This window comes from Amborella trichopoda, chromosome 13 (assembly GCF_054954075.1).
Source record: "Amborella trichopoda isolate Santa Cruz 75 chromosome 13, AtrichopodaSantaCruz75HAP2 v2.0, whole genome shotgun sequence".
Classification (NCBI taxonomy): Eukaryota; Viridiplantae; Streptophyta; class Magnoliopsida; order Amborellales; family Amborellaceae; genus Amborella; species Amborella trichopoda.
Window position 1 is genome coordinate 359,372 of NC_142348.1, and position 14,869 is coordinate 374,240.

Genomic DNA, 14,869 nt, shown 5'->3' on the forward strand with positions numbered 1-14,869 from the left:
GGCAAACTGAGAGGGATCACCCATAGTTAGTGAGTCTCGGTTTAAAGCATGATTTTTTCAAAAAATCTTTGATTTTATAAAATCCGTTTAGAACTCCGACTTTTTCGAAAGATCTTCAAAAAATTGTGCTTTTTTCATGGAACCGATGTAAACCCATATTTTATGGTTTTTCAAAAAAAACTTTTTCCCTGTAACTTTATTTCTTCATTAACTTAATATTATTGATTTTTATTTAAAGATAAGCAAATTAATAGTAGGACTAAATTAAGAATCTCAATTTAAAATAAAATTCTATAAAATGTTTTACCAATAAATATCCTTAAAAAAAATTTACAAACAATATATTCCCTAAAAAAACAATATATTCCCCAAAAAACAATATATCAGAACAATCATATATATCAAAATAATAGGCATAATTAGAAGACTAACCCAATGAAAAATGTTTTTTGTTCTTCTTTAACCCATTGCATCCTTATAAATAACTTTTGGTGTGAGATTAGAATTTGTTTAAAGATTTTGTATATTAAAAATTTAAGCAGCTAGGAATTCAGCATGAGATTCTAATTTGCTTAAACATTTTGTTGTTTTCTTTATATATAGAGAAGTTTTGATTAATTGTATTTGTTTTTTTATCTTTTTATTGGTGTATATAACATGGCACTTTGGACGAACTGCTATTTTATGTATTTGGGTTGGTATTTTGTATTAGTTAATTGCAATCCTATACCGAAGGTCTTTTTTGTGTTTCTTTTCTTCTTCAAACGATAATTCTATATCTTAGTTTACAGTTCTTGTTATTTACTAATATATTTCATTTTATGCTCCAAAAAAATGTGTGATATGTCTCTTGTTGTGACAACAAAGTAAGTACTGATGTTGGACTTATTGAAACTTTGAACAATAACTTGTCAAGTATCACTCTAACGCCATAGCTAACGACACTAGGTAAGGTTTATTGTTCAATGGCTTTATAATGTATCTATACAATATCTGCAAATCATAATCCTATATTATGTCATATTTACATATCCGATTTTTTCAATCCGTTTTTTTAGACAAAGCCGAATTATTCATGACTTTGTAACTTATCTCATATTTTTTGAAATCCATATTTTTTATCCGATTTTTTCCACCGATGTTTTTCCTTGCCTACTATTTATTATTCCCCGACATGGATCACCCTAGTGAACCGACCCTTCCAAATCCACTTCAATGGATTTTATATCCGTACCCTACATTTTATGACCATTGCTAATCATAAATTTGAAAAAGAAATGATTATTGAACTCTAAAAATGGTTCTTCTCATTTCTATGCGTCAAACATCATAATTTTTGCATTGTTTTCAAAGCTCAAACCCTTGGATTTTAAGGAAAAAAAATGAATTTATATTGATTTGGGATGTGTTTTGGGTCCTAAAACTCTTTAAAGCACGGATGATCTTGAGTTTGCGGACTTATCAAATACTTTTTATATATATATATATATATATATATATATATATATATATATATATATATATATATATATATATATATATAAGTAATGATCCTATGAGACTCTCCTACATCCATGTGTGTAGAACCTCAAAGGATACCTTAAGCAATAAAATTAATATAAACATTAAAATTAATATAAAAATATTCATTAGAAGAGGTTGTTTTGATGTTAAGAACCCTCAATTCGATCATCTTGTCCTCAATATATATGAACATGAGAAAAAATAGATTCAAAGTCTTGGAAATAGTTCATCACGTAATGTATTCAAGGTTTTCAAGTGTTCATAGATCAGTTGGGTCTACACTATTTTTTACTCTTTAAATTCTATAATTAGATAATGAAAATAAAATATCTAGCCACCACAATGATTTTTTATACTAAAACAACATATTTTGGTACTATTTGAAAGTATGCCTTACTATAATTGGTGAGGGCCTCAGCCTTATACAAATCACATTTGAGTCTAACTATCTATTCAACGATGCACGTAAATTATGGTCCTTCCTATAAAGTAAAATCTATGGTTTAAATAAGGGGATTGTCGGATCATTTATCTTTGGCTGTGGTTTCTATAAGGTTTAAACAATCCAATTAAGGCGTACTTCCAAAATTTATCATAACAGGTAATTTTGGTGAAAAAATTCTTAAGATTATCTCAAAATCTATTTTCATATCTAATGATACAATTTTAAACTCCAAAAATGGTTAAAATCATGCTGATCTATAAATATATGAAGATCTTGAAAATGGAAGGTCTAGATAATGTATTACAAGATGCACTCTTTCTGTGACTCAAAATCTTTATTTTCCTTTATATTCCAACATCTCAATATCTAAATGATTAATTAGAGGTTTTTGCATTTGTAATTCTATATTTTAAGGTTGCAACCTTATATAAACTTTTTTTTTTATCTTTTGTATATTAAGGTGACAATCATTTTTGTCCCTTAAATTTTAAATTGGATGATTGTAAGAGTGTCATTGAATAGACACAAAATTCAAAAAAAATATATTCTCGGACTTCGTGACTCACCGCAAGCCTTTGTGATTCAGCCCAAGCTTTTGTGACTCACCCCAAGCCTTCAAATTTTACATCTAATGAGTGAAAATAATTGTAACCTTCTTATGATAAAGATAAGGGATTGTCTACCGAGAGAAATGATCTGTCCGTAGACATTCCCTAAAAAAATTAGTTTAGAAAGAGAGATGCATTCATGTTAGCCTTCACGAAAAGATGATTTTTCTTTAAGAATGATGGGGGGGCAACGGGAAAGAGATTTAAATGATGAATTGAATTTTCGTGCGTATTTCCTTCGTGAAACTTTCCATACTTGACTCCTTTTTGGTAACCTTTATGCTTTTTGTTATACAATTGTCTGTGACAAGAGGGTCGTTGTCTCCTTACTTCTTTTTTTTTTTTTTTTTTTAGCAGTTCAAAAGGGATGATGAGCTACTATTCATTTTTTTAAATCGTTAGTGGTATTTTAATACGTGGGGTGATAATGAAACCTAGACTTTAGTTGGGACACAAGTGATGCTTAACACCACGACCTCACCCCTGTTTTTCATACTTACCGACTCGTTTTTGGTTTCCTCTGTGCTTTTTGAAATACAGTGGCCTTTGACGAGGGATCCCTATTTTGCTTTATGAAATCTTTTTGAGTACGAGTAGGAAAAGGTCTATATCCTTCTTTACGTCCCTATCTAATGTAATCCTTTGGTTAGAAAGTAGTACGTGTCTCAACCTTAAAAAAATCATGTTTGTGATCTTTTTGGAGCACATGATTTTCTCATCTTCTGTAAAGAAACTGGTCATGCAGGTTTTTGCCTTTTTTATAAGATAAAATGGAGTTGATGCTAAAAATTTGTAAAACACCATCTAAGTTATTCATGAAAATTGACCTGCAAAGTAAGCCTTACATTTTTATTTTTATTTTATCAAAACAAAAAGTACATATCGAGACCATACTTTTACTACAAAGTGATAACAATTTATCTTGACCAGTGAATGTGAAATTGGGTAGCTGCATTTATTCCATTGCCCAAGCTCAAAGTTCAAAAAAAAAAATTTCGAACTTTTTGCAAGTTATCAGATTTCATATAGGAAAGTTATAAGTAATTGTGACCTCCTTGTACTAAAGATAAATGGTCTCATTGTATACAAGCCCTTATTGAAACAAGATGATGCATGGCCACTAAAATTTATTTGTTGTTAACTTGTCTTGAATATTTAGAGATCAGTCATGATGTGGTTTAGAAAAGAAAATGATCTTGGGAAATATCATGGATGGTATCATTATCTCTAGTTCTACAGTTGATATCTCATTATTTATTGAATGTTTTCGAGAAACACATCTCTTGAGCCCCTCGACTTATGTTTAAAATATCTCCAATGCAACCAATTAGGAATTGTTGGTCATCCACTTCTGTTTAACATGGATGGGTTAGAGATTCTTTCATGTTATTGCTGGTTCCATACAAAGAGCCAACTTAATTTAGAGCCATATCAAGGATTGCTAGTAACAATCAAGAAGGTGCAGCAGAGGCTATAGTTAGCAAGAAAATTACAGTGAAAGTTATCAAATGTCAATTTAGACGTTATCAAATGTCAATTTAGGCATTTTCAAAAAGCAAGCATTATAGAGCCTAAGCCTGACATGTAACAAGCCCAAGTTTCTTTCAAGAAGTTACCAGAAGACCAGGCTAGATGGCTAGAAAAACCGTTTGAGGAAGAGAAAATAAAAAGAACGGTCTATGACCTGTCAAGGAACAAGGCCTCTAGGTTAGATGGATGCCCGTTGGTCTTTTTTCAAAAAATTTAGGATATTCCCATGGATGAGTTATCAGAATTCCATGCTTTGAGGAAAATTATTTGGCTGTAAATTTCACCATGATTGCTCCACTGCTAAAACAAAGGATCCATTAAGCAACCAAATTGTCTAAAACCTACCATCCTCTGAACTGCAGTTGAGCAACCATCAATCCTCAAAGTTTGCTAGGGAATAGCTAAAGCAAATTTTATCAATATGTTAGGAGAGATCATTTTTCCATCAAAGTATTTAATTTTGTTCATTTTAATAATATATAATTTTTAGAATTGTTATTTCAATTTTTTATGTCTCTGAATATTTTATTCATGAAATTTGAATTTATAAAAATAGAGATATTAATTTTATATTGATTTAAATATTCAAATAATGATTTTATGATTTTATAAAAAATATAAATATATTATAATTGTATGGGATGCCATTAGGACCTTTGGGCCCACCATAGCAAATTAGGTGGGGCCCATTATGTGCCACAAAGTGTGGCATGCCCCACCTAAGTAACTTGCCATTTGTTTAAGAGCACAAGCACTTGTCTTGTGGGATAAGAAATAAGTATTTAAAAAGCTTGAGCCATGTAGAAATTTTGAATCAAATTTTTAGTATGTGTGAGAAGGCTTGAGCATAAAATAAGAAAGCATAATATTATCATATTATTTTTTTATTTAAATTTATTGATGAGAAAATAGTTTAGAAAGTGAGGGATAATGGTTCTAACACCTTCCATATGTTGTTGATGACTCATCTATGGCATTGACGGCTCATATCTCTCACCCCACAAGTCACCCAAGGTCAATGATACATATTCAATCTCACTTGAGAGGCAAGCTAAGAAAAACCTTAAATTTATTCAAGCACTACAAAAAATGGTTGACCCTACACAAATCTCTACACCTTATTTCTTACCACAACTTTTTCATCTCTCTCATCCATCTAAGGGGGCACACCCCAATCTAGGGAAAATCTCTCTCTCTCTCTCTCTCTCTCTCTCTCTCTCTCTCTCTCTCTCTCTCTCTCTCTCTCTCTCTCTCTCTCTCTCTCTGTTAAGAAAGTTTTTCTTGGAAGGCACACCCCAGTCTAGGGAAAATCTCTCTCTCTCTCTCTCTCTCTCTCTCTCTATTAAGAAAGTTTTTCTTGGAAGGCCCAAAGGGGGCACGTCCAACTCTCTCTCATCTCATGAAGGTTCTCTCAACTCTCTCATGGTATCTGTAATGATCTCTAATCTCTCATTGGGGTGTAGATTATAAGGTTGTGGTAGAAAAGAGAAGCATCTCTCCCAGACTAGGCTGCTAATGGGATTCACCTAGGGTTTGAGTTTTATGATCAAATGAGTTCATCTTTCATTGGTGTAGCTTGTCCAAATTTGTTTTTCCAATTGAGATTGAAGGTGGACCATTAGATCTCCGGCACCTTTTTTTGTTTCTTTCATATTATATTTATGGGAAAGTATATAATGAGACCATTTACCTTTGGTACAAGGTAGTCACAATTAATCTTGACCATTGGATGTGAAATTGGGTGGCTGCATTTATTTCATTGATTAAGTCCAAAGTTCAAAAGAATTTTTCTCGAACTTTGTGACTCACCCAAGCTATCAAATTTTACATCCGATGATTGTAAGTAATTGTGACCTCCCTATACCAAAGGTAAATTGTCTCATTGTATACAATCCCTGTATTTATTGTGTCTTTTATTTCCTAACATAGTTGTCTTTTATTTGTCAAAAAAAAAAAAAAAAACATAGTTGTGTCTTTTCTTTGCTAATGAAAAGTGAGGCTTCAGTGACTTCAAGTTCTTGAGATCCTAGTTGTATTCTTTTATTTTATTTTATTTGAAGTGATTACATTGTAAAAGGACTACTTGTAAGTGATCTAAGCCGTGAAGAAAAGAAAAGAATTAAAAAAAAAAGAAAAAAAATATTATATACTCCGGCTAGATCACACGAGTCATTTAAAGAAATTGTTTGGGAAATCTACGTGGAAATGACACATGGGAGAGCAACAATTCCGATGGAGGTCAATTCTATGTGTTGGGTGAGTGTGGCCATAAAGGCTTTAAGAGTGCTTGTAATAAAACATTTTGATATAATAGAATATGAACTAAATGAGAGTGTGGTCCCTCATGGACTATATTAAGCAAACAAGGTTTGCTGATACCGGACTGAGTTGAGGAGCTAGAACAGTTGGTTGAGAAAAACCTATGTTACCTGAGCATAGAAAACTATCTGATAAGGGTTCTAATAGGTCATCCCTTGATGTGGTTGGAATATGCCCGGATAAGTGAACCGAAGAGCTGTGTGACCCTTGTGTGTGATGGTAGCTTTCAGAGATTAGGGCCAAAGCCCCATCCATGTACCATCACATGGCATGCATAATGATAATCGTTTCGGGAAAGTGAACCACCTTTCTGGGTGAAGCTTATGGATGTACAAGAGATACCCCTATGCACCATAGGAGTTGTGGTCGCATTAAGTCTAGGTGACATTGGAATGTGTCTAACGAAGAACCTGAAATCCACAAACTGAGATTATGACCCCCTGGCTCATCGGCCAGACTTTGGTGACCTACTAATTAGCCCTTGCATGGATTGTAGGTTATGAGAAGCACTAAGTCGGTTTGATAAAGCAAGTATGGTATATCGTCCACAGTTGAAGGTGGAGTGCCCCAGCATTTATTGATTTAATTCTTAGACCATATGGATCATTTTCTCATCTAATGAATTTAATTGTATTTGTTTTATGGTATATATTATTTTAGAATTATTATTTGAATTTTTCTATATATCTTGATATTTTAGTTATCAAATTTGGATTTATAACAATAGAGTTGTTGATTTTACATTGATTTAAATATTTAAATAAAATTCTAAAATTCTTTTTATTGAGTTTTAAAATATTTAAAATTACATGGAGACCCATTGTACACATGGGCCTCCCATGGCCTAGATGGTGGCGCCCATGAGATCCTCTCATGGGTGGCACGCCCCACCCATTTAGAAGCTATCTAATTTCTATTTTTTGTAATGAGCAACATTGACTTGAAAGGCTAGTTGCTATGAGTTTTGGAAACGTATTAACTTGAGGAAGCTTTGAACTGATTTTTGGAAAGCATGAGAAGGCTTGTGTATTATTTTGGTATGCACAATATTATATTTGAAATTATTTTATTTAATTTTTATTGATGAGAAAATGGTTTAGAAAATGAAGATAAGGGTTCTATTAAAAACAGGTGGGCCCTGTCTTTCCTATTTAATAACTCAAAAAAAAAAAAACACACGGAGAATAACGAGGATGCAAACCCATTTGCCAAATTGGGCTCCTCCTTTGTTAATGATAGATTTTGAATCACGTTTTAGTACACATTTATATTTTTGGGAAGCACCAATGAAATGATACTAGTTACCATTCAATATATATATATATATATATATATAGAGAGAGAGAGAGGAAGATACTGCTGTTAGCTCTTGAATTTGGGTCGATTTGATGGTCACGATCTCATTTCGTGTTTGAATTTTTTTTTTTTTTCACAAATCTAAATCACTTGAAATTTTAGGCATGTGTTCTTCTCATCAAGCAGCACCTAATAAAAATATATAAAAAATATAATCTGTAAAAATGAAATTAACCAAAATACCCCTGAAACTTTATGGGGGTATTTTGGTCAATTTTTCATGTAAAATATTTTTTTGATATTTTTTAAAGATTCATCTATTTTTTATGAGCACACACCTAAAATTTCAAGTGATTTGCATTTCTAGAAAAAAATATTAAAATTCAAATACGATCAGGCATCCGTGATCATCTGATCGACCCAAATTCAATCTGACCTAGTTAGCCCTTGGGCTAACATGAAGATTTTCCATATATATACATGGAAAAAGATGGGATTAGCCCATTGGCCCATTAGCCCATTAGCTCATATGAACATATGAACCCAACTGCTTAGATTGAATATGGGCCGATTTGACGATCACGGATGTCTGGTAGTACTTGAATTTTAATTTTTTTTCTACAGATCCAAATCACTTGAAATTTTACGTGTGTGTTTATCAAAAATAGGGGAATCTTCAAAAAATATCAAAAAAATATTTTACATAATTATATATATATATATATATATATATATATATATATATATATATATATCACAGGTGTCAACCTTATACTGTATGAGTATGGTGCACCTAAAAAACCCACTATAGCAGATTGTTCTTACGATAAAAAATTCTCAAATCGATCATCTTGACCTTGAGATTCATAGACATGAAACAAATGGGATTTATGGTCCTAAAAGTAGTTCATCTTCTAATACATTATCTGGACTGTCTATTTTCAATATTTTTAAGTATTTATAAATCTGCTTGATCCTCACCATTTCTGGAACTTTAAATTTCATAATTGGCGGCAACAATAGATTTCATATCATCACAAGGCTTTGTGGAATTGAAACTGCATTTTTGGCATAGTTTTGATGTGCAACCTTACTTCGACAATATAAGGTCGACACCTTATCGTCACCCATATATTAAAGATAAAATCCATCCAATCTTTTTAGCCAGATTAGTCAATCAAACAGATTGGTTTAATCGGTCAAAACTAGAGAGACATTAGTTTTCACCAATTTTCAATAAAACATATATTTTGCCTTGATTCAAAAAGTTCAAAGTATTAGTCGGCCCTCTATCTAGAGGAACCAAATAGTTTAATAATATGAAATATATTATGTAAAAAGCTATCCAATTTTATTTAGTTGATCTAATTGATTAAAACTAATCCAATTAGGTTAAAATTAGTCAAACATTAATTATGACTTCTTCTTTTTTTTTTCTTTTTTTGCTTTGGATCAAAACCGACCCAAGCACCAATCAACAATTTGACCTATTGGACTGATGGTCCAAGTCTTAGATAGCAATGGTTAGGATGGTGTTTGAGGTAAACATGCACATGCATCCCCCGTCGTATGCACATATATGGATGCCTCGATAGAAGGCACCCAAAATCCCATTTGTGGCCATCCATAGATTAATATACGACAAATGTTCAAAAAAGACTAATATACGATAATAGTCATCTGCATACAGGCATTGAAGCACCAAATTGCATATGAAATATAAATTATAGAGGGACCAAATTACGTTACATGTCCCAGCTACACTCAATTTAATAAATGATGCTTCCATACATCATTCACATTGTCATGACATGCATGAGAGCATGTAAGAATACATCACATACATTTATGTATCATGTGCTAATCTCTCTCTCTCTCTCTCTCTCTCTCTCTCTCTCTGTGACACACAATCGAGCATCCAAAAACAAACAAGAAGTATGAACTATAAAATATGCCCATTTTTTATTATTAGAGGAAAATTATGAAAAGAAACACCGGTGATATCAATCTAATCTATTAAAGAAACATAAACAAACAAAGCAATTTTATATAAAAAAGCATTTAATTACCGTACGAAACTTAACCACACCACATCAAAATAATTCCTGGCATTATAAAAGCCGGTTCTGAATGCATCAACCGATATAACCTTTCAGGCATACAAAAACCAAGACACATTTGCAAATCCATTTGAATGATAAGTAGGAGAGATCTCCAAAACCAGCTCTACCAAGTTAAGACCATAATTTCTTAGGATACCACAACAAGTGGTGTCAGATTTGTTTTAGAGTCTTTTTTGATTTGATTGAAAAAATGAAGCAATTCGGTGTTTCGGCCAATTTGGAAGAAGATTTTAGAATTTTTAAATTTTTTTAATATTAATAATATATATATATATATATATATATACATATATATATATATTAAAATAATAAAAAATTTCAAAATAAAAATTGAATAAAAAAATACAATTATATGCTCTGGCTGTAGGGGCCGAATCACACCAGAGCAGGACATAGCACAAAATTAGAATTGTCATCTAAAAAGACATTTTTGTGCTTTGGCCAAAGAGGCCGAAACTTAACAAAGTGGGCCGAAGAAGGTTTCGCTTCACTTTGGTCTAGGCCAAAAATCCGAAACTTCGACCTCTTTAATCGAAGCAAAACTAACGACATTGGATACAACCTCCACCTCAAAAATTATACCAAAATTGCAATGAGGGCGTTGAAGATTGATGTCTTGTATAATGAGGAAATAGATCTGTTAAGTTAGAGTCAAAATGACGACTCCGGAGGGCCATTAAAAGCCTGGAGGGCCGAAACGTATGCACGCTGTCAAACTACGTATATCTTTGCATTGTGGTTGGTTGTCTCTTTATTTTATGTTTGTTTCTTCTTTTTTATTTTCATGGATTGCATTTTGTTTCTACAGAGGGTGTATTAATTGTTCAATCCCCCCCCCCCTCCCGCACCCCCTCGAGGACCATTCTAAGCGAATGATGTTTGCTTATACCGGACTGTGCTTATCGATCTAGCCCAGTCGATTGAAAACCCAAAGCACCTAGGCATAAAGAATTAACCGAGGAGGGTTTTGGGTTAGCCCATGATGAGGTCGGAGCTTATGCCTAGATGAGAGAGCCGAGGGACTGTGTGACCCTTGTGTGTGATGGTAAGCCTACTAAGACGGGGGCCAAAACCTCATCCATATTCCATCACATGACATGCATATTGATAGATCGTTCGGGAAAGCTAGATATCCACTTTTGGGTGAAGCGTATGCATGTGCAAGAGATACCCCTATGCATCATAGAACTGTGGTCGCATCAGGTCGTGGTGACCTCTAAAGGAGGATCTGTAATCCACAGACTGATATTACAACCCATTGATTCATTGACCTGACTTTGGTAACTCACTAATGAGCTCCTGCTTGGACTGTGGATCATGGCAAACACTGGGTCGTTTCAATAAAGCTAGTGTGGTCTGTAGTGCATAGTTGAAAGTAGAGTACCCCATAATTACAAGTTGAATTCCTAAAACTATGTGGATCATTTTCCTATTATATTAATTTAATTGTGTTCATTTTATTATTGAAATGATTTTAGTTTTATTATTTGAATTTTTATGAATCTCTCAATATTTTAATTATGATTTTTAGACTTATAAAAATACAATTGTTGATTTTACAATGTTGTAAAAAATTTAAATATATAATAATTCGTTTTATTTTGAAACTTTTTATAAAATTTCATGGGAGCCCAAAGTGCATATGGGCCCATGTAGCATGTGGGTGGGGGCCCACATGTGCCACAAAGGGGTGGCACGCCCCACCCTTTGGATTCTCTTTAATTGCTTTGTGTTCCAGACTTTAGGTTAAAGTAAGTTTGATTTGTGGCATGTGGTCAAATCTTGGAAGGATAATATTGACCATGGCTTTATTTGTTTTATAGCAAGTTTGCTTTAAAGGGATATGGTCAATTTGAATAGATAGTAAATATTGACTTTATCTTATTTATATTTGGTAGTATTTATTTACTTGATAATATTTAACACATCCTTATGGAATTTGTGACATGGATCATGCAATTTTATGGAATGCATGATATTGATTTTATTGAAATATATTGATGGGAAAATGGTTTAAGAAAAAGGGGATAATGGTTCAAACACCTTCCATAATGTTGATGGCCCATTTATGGAATGGATGGCTTAGATCTCTCACTCCACAAGTCACATTGATCAACAGTCTAGATTCAATCTCATGAAAGAGGCAAACTATGGGAAAACCCTAAGAAACCCTAAGCCTAAATATCCATTATAAATAGGGGTGTTCTCTCTCCCCCAATCTCTATACAACCTCTCTCTCACACACATAGCCTCTCTCTCTCCTAGAGGGGCACGCCCCACTCTCTCTCCTCCATATTTATCTCTCTAATTTTTTCTCTCCAAAACCTTAAGCAGTACTCTCTCTCCTCTCTAGACCTAAGTTTATTTTAAGGGTTGGAAAAAAAATTAGAGGGGGCCTAAATTAATTTTGGGGGTTAAGGTTTAGTAGAGATTTTAAGGGGTGGTTACCTAGTTTGGCCGAAATCAGCTATCTTGGTTCGAGATTGAAGCTAGGCAACATATTCTGCCCCATTGGATGTAGTGACTCGGTGTGGGTGTAAAAAGCCCGGTTGAGATAATCTCTGGCATCTGTTCTTTTATTTGTTTGTTCTTTTATTTTATATTCTCAAGCACAGTATTAGGTTGTATGAATTGCATCAAGTAGTTGAGATTTATTTTATTGATGTGTTATTTATTTTTTGAATTTCTATTATTTGTAATAAGACCATCTGTGAGTAATCTTGTTGCCAAAATTATAAGAGGTGATTATTATTATAAAAAAAAAAATGTATTTCCCCGACAAAAGATCACTTAGGTCTTTCTTTCATAAAAACCTAATAATAATAATTAATTGACCAAAATGCACAAAATACAACTCAAAAGATTTGTCGGGTATAATGTTCATTTATTCCCTATAATAAAACTCATTTTAGGAGTAACTTTGAGATCTCAAGTTTTGGGACGTAACCTCTTCCATCTAAAACCAACCCTTAATAAAAAAGAGTCAAATTGCACTCTATGAATTTGAAAAAATAAATATCTCAAGATTGAATAGAGACCGTCTAATTTAAAAGGCTCAAAGTTTGTCTTAATGAAAATAATCATCTAGTGATTCTTAGGTCATTCTCAAAATTAAAGATTTTAAAAATACTCCCAAGTAAGTTGAGGGAGTAGGTGTACAATACGCTCCCATGGGACCACAGCATACCTGCTCTTATTTAATATTTGACTTTAAAAAGACCCATCATAGACATGATTGTGAGTTAAAATAGTTGAAAAGTGAAATAGTTAATAATTACATTTGTTTTGGTGAATTTCCCACAAAAAGTTGCATACAAAGACTTTTAGGACTTTTCCCATTAAGGCATACCACCACTACCACCTAGATGTGACAAACAACCAACCAACCAAACTTATGTTTGATTCTCCCCACCAATGTGATGTGACAATCAATAAAACATATGTTAAGTTTGAGTGAGATAAACTGTTGAAGTGTCTCTATATTTTTCAAGGGATTGTACACAGTCATACCATTAACCTTTAATACAATATGGGTTTTATATTAAAAATTTTATCAAAATACCCCTAAGAAATGCGTTATTTAGCAGTTTACGCTTCTACAATTGTTAAACTCATAATCACAGGTCTTTTCATGGATATTTTGAAATTGAGGATATGATTTCTATGCGGCCGAGCCCCATATGCAGAAATGCCGATCTCTTAATAAATTTATTTTTGAAATGGATTTTAGGACTTAATTTTTAAGGATATGTAATATCTAATATGAAGATCATAAATATAAAAAAATTAAATATATTTTAAAAACTTAAAATAATAATTCTAGAAAGAAAACATTTGGACTGTTAGTTTTCATGGTTTTTAGAAGGAACATCTACTTGCATCCATCTTAAAAATGGATGCTTTACACTTTTTTAGCCCCATATCTAGAAATGCAGTCCAACCTGCATGAAACAATTTCCTTGAAATTAAATCAAGCAATATTCATACAATCTTAAATAGTTCATCTCACATGGGTGATATTTTGATAATTTTCCCTATATTCGATGATCCTACTTTCCAAAGCTTTCCTTTTTTATTTTTCTTTTTTTCAGCTTTAATGATCCTACTTTCCAAAGCTTTTCTTTTTTATTTTTCTTTTTTTCAGCTTTAAGCATGTATATTCTCTCCATATATTTTGGTTTCCACCCCCAAATCTATAAAGGTTTTAAAAATTGTGTAGCATATATTCTAGGTCTCAATAGTAAGTTGCACATGTATGTTACTTTGGTTTGTTGCCTTGGATGATGAAGGGTTACTTTATACTAACTTTTTTCCATACGCGAAAAGTTGGCTGGTCCCTTTCAATGAAATGTCGTGATCCCATGCTTCCTTAGGTGGTCCCTCAGCTATAACCCCGAACTCACTGTTGCCAAACGACTCCCTATCCTTAGTGATCCTTTTATTGGTCCTCAGCGAGGCTACATTTCCAAGAATATCCCATACTTTTATCTTGCCTTGGCACCTTAGTCTCTCTTTCAACTTTTTTCTTAGTTTTTTTTTCCTTCTTTTTCTTTACAAATTATATATGGTGCTCTTATGGGAGCTAAGATGTGCAATTGTTCCTCGGGCTAAAAACCCGATTTTCTTATCTGAAATTTGGGGTTCACCTTAGAATTACCAAAACCAAGTACTTCTAAAAAAAAAAAAGAAAAAAAAATGGAAAACAAGGATTTCTGAGTTCTTAGATTTGCCATTAGAAAATACCAAAATAAATACTTTAAAGAAAAAAATAAAAATTAAAAAGGTCACCGAGTTCCTAAACATTTAGATCCTCTAGTAAAAAAATTTGAACCATCTCTGATCTGTCCTAGAATATTATTTTTCAAAACAAATCCTAGAACTTGAATTTCTTCTTTTTTAAAAAAAAATTTAATTACTTGATATCATTATATATTTGTTTCCCCTTCTAAGGCAATAAAAACGGAAAAGGGGGGCCCGGCCGTTGGCTACTCCAGTTGAGCAAACAGCTAAAGTAATTCAAAACA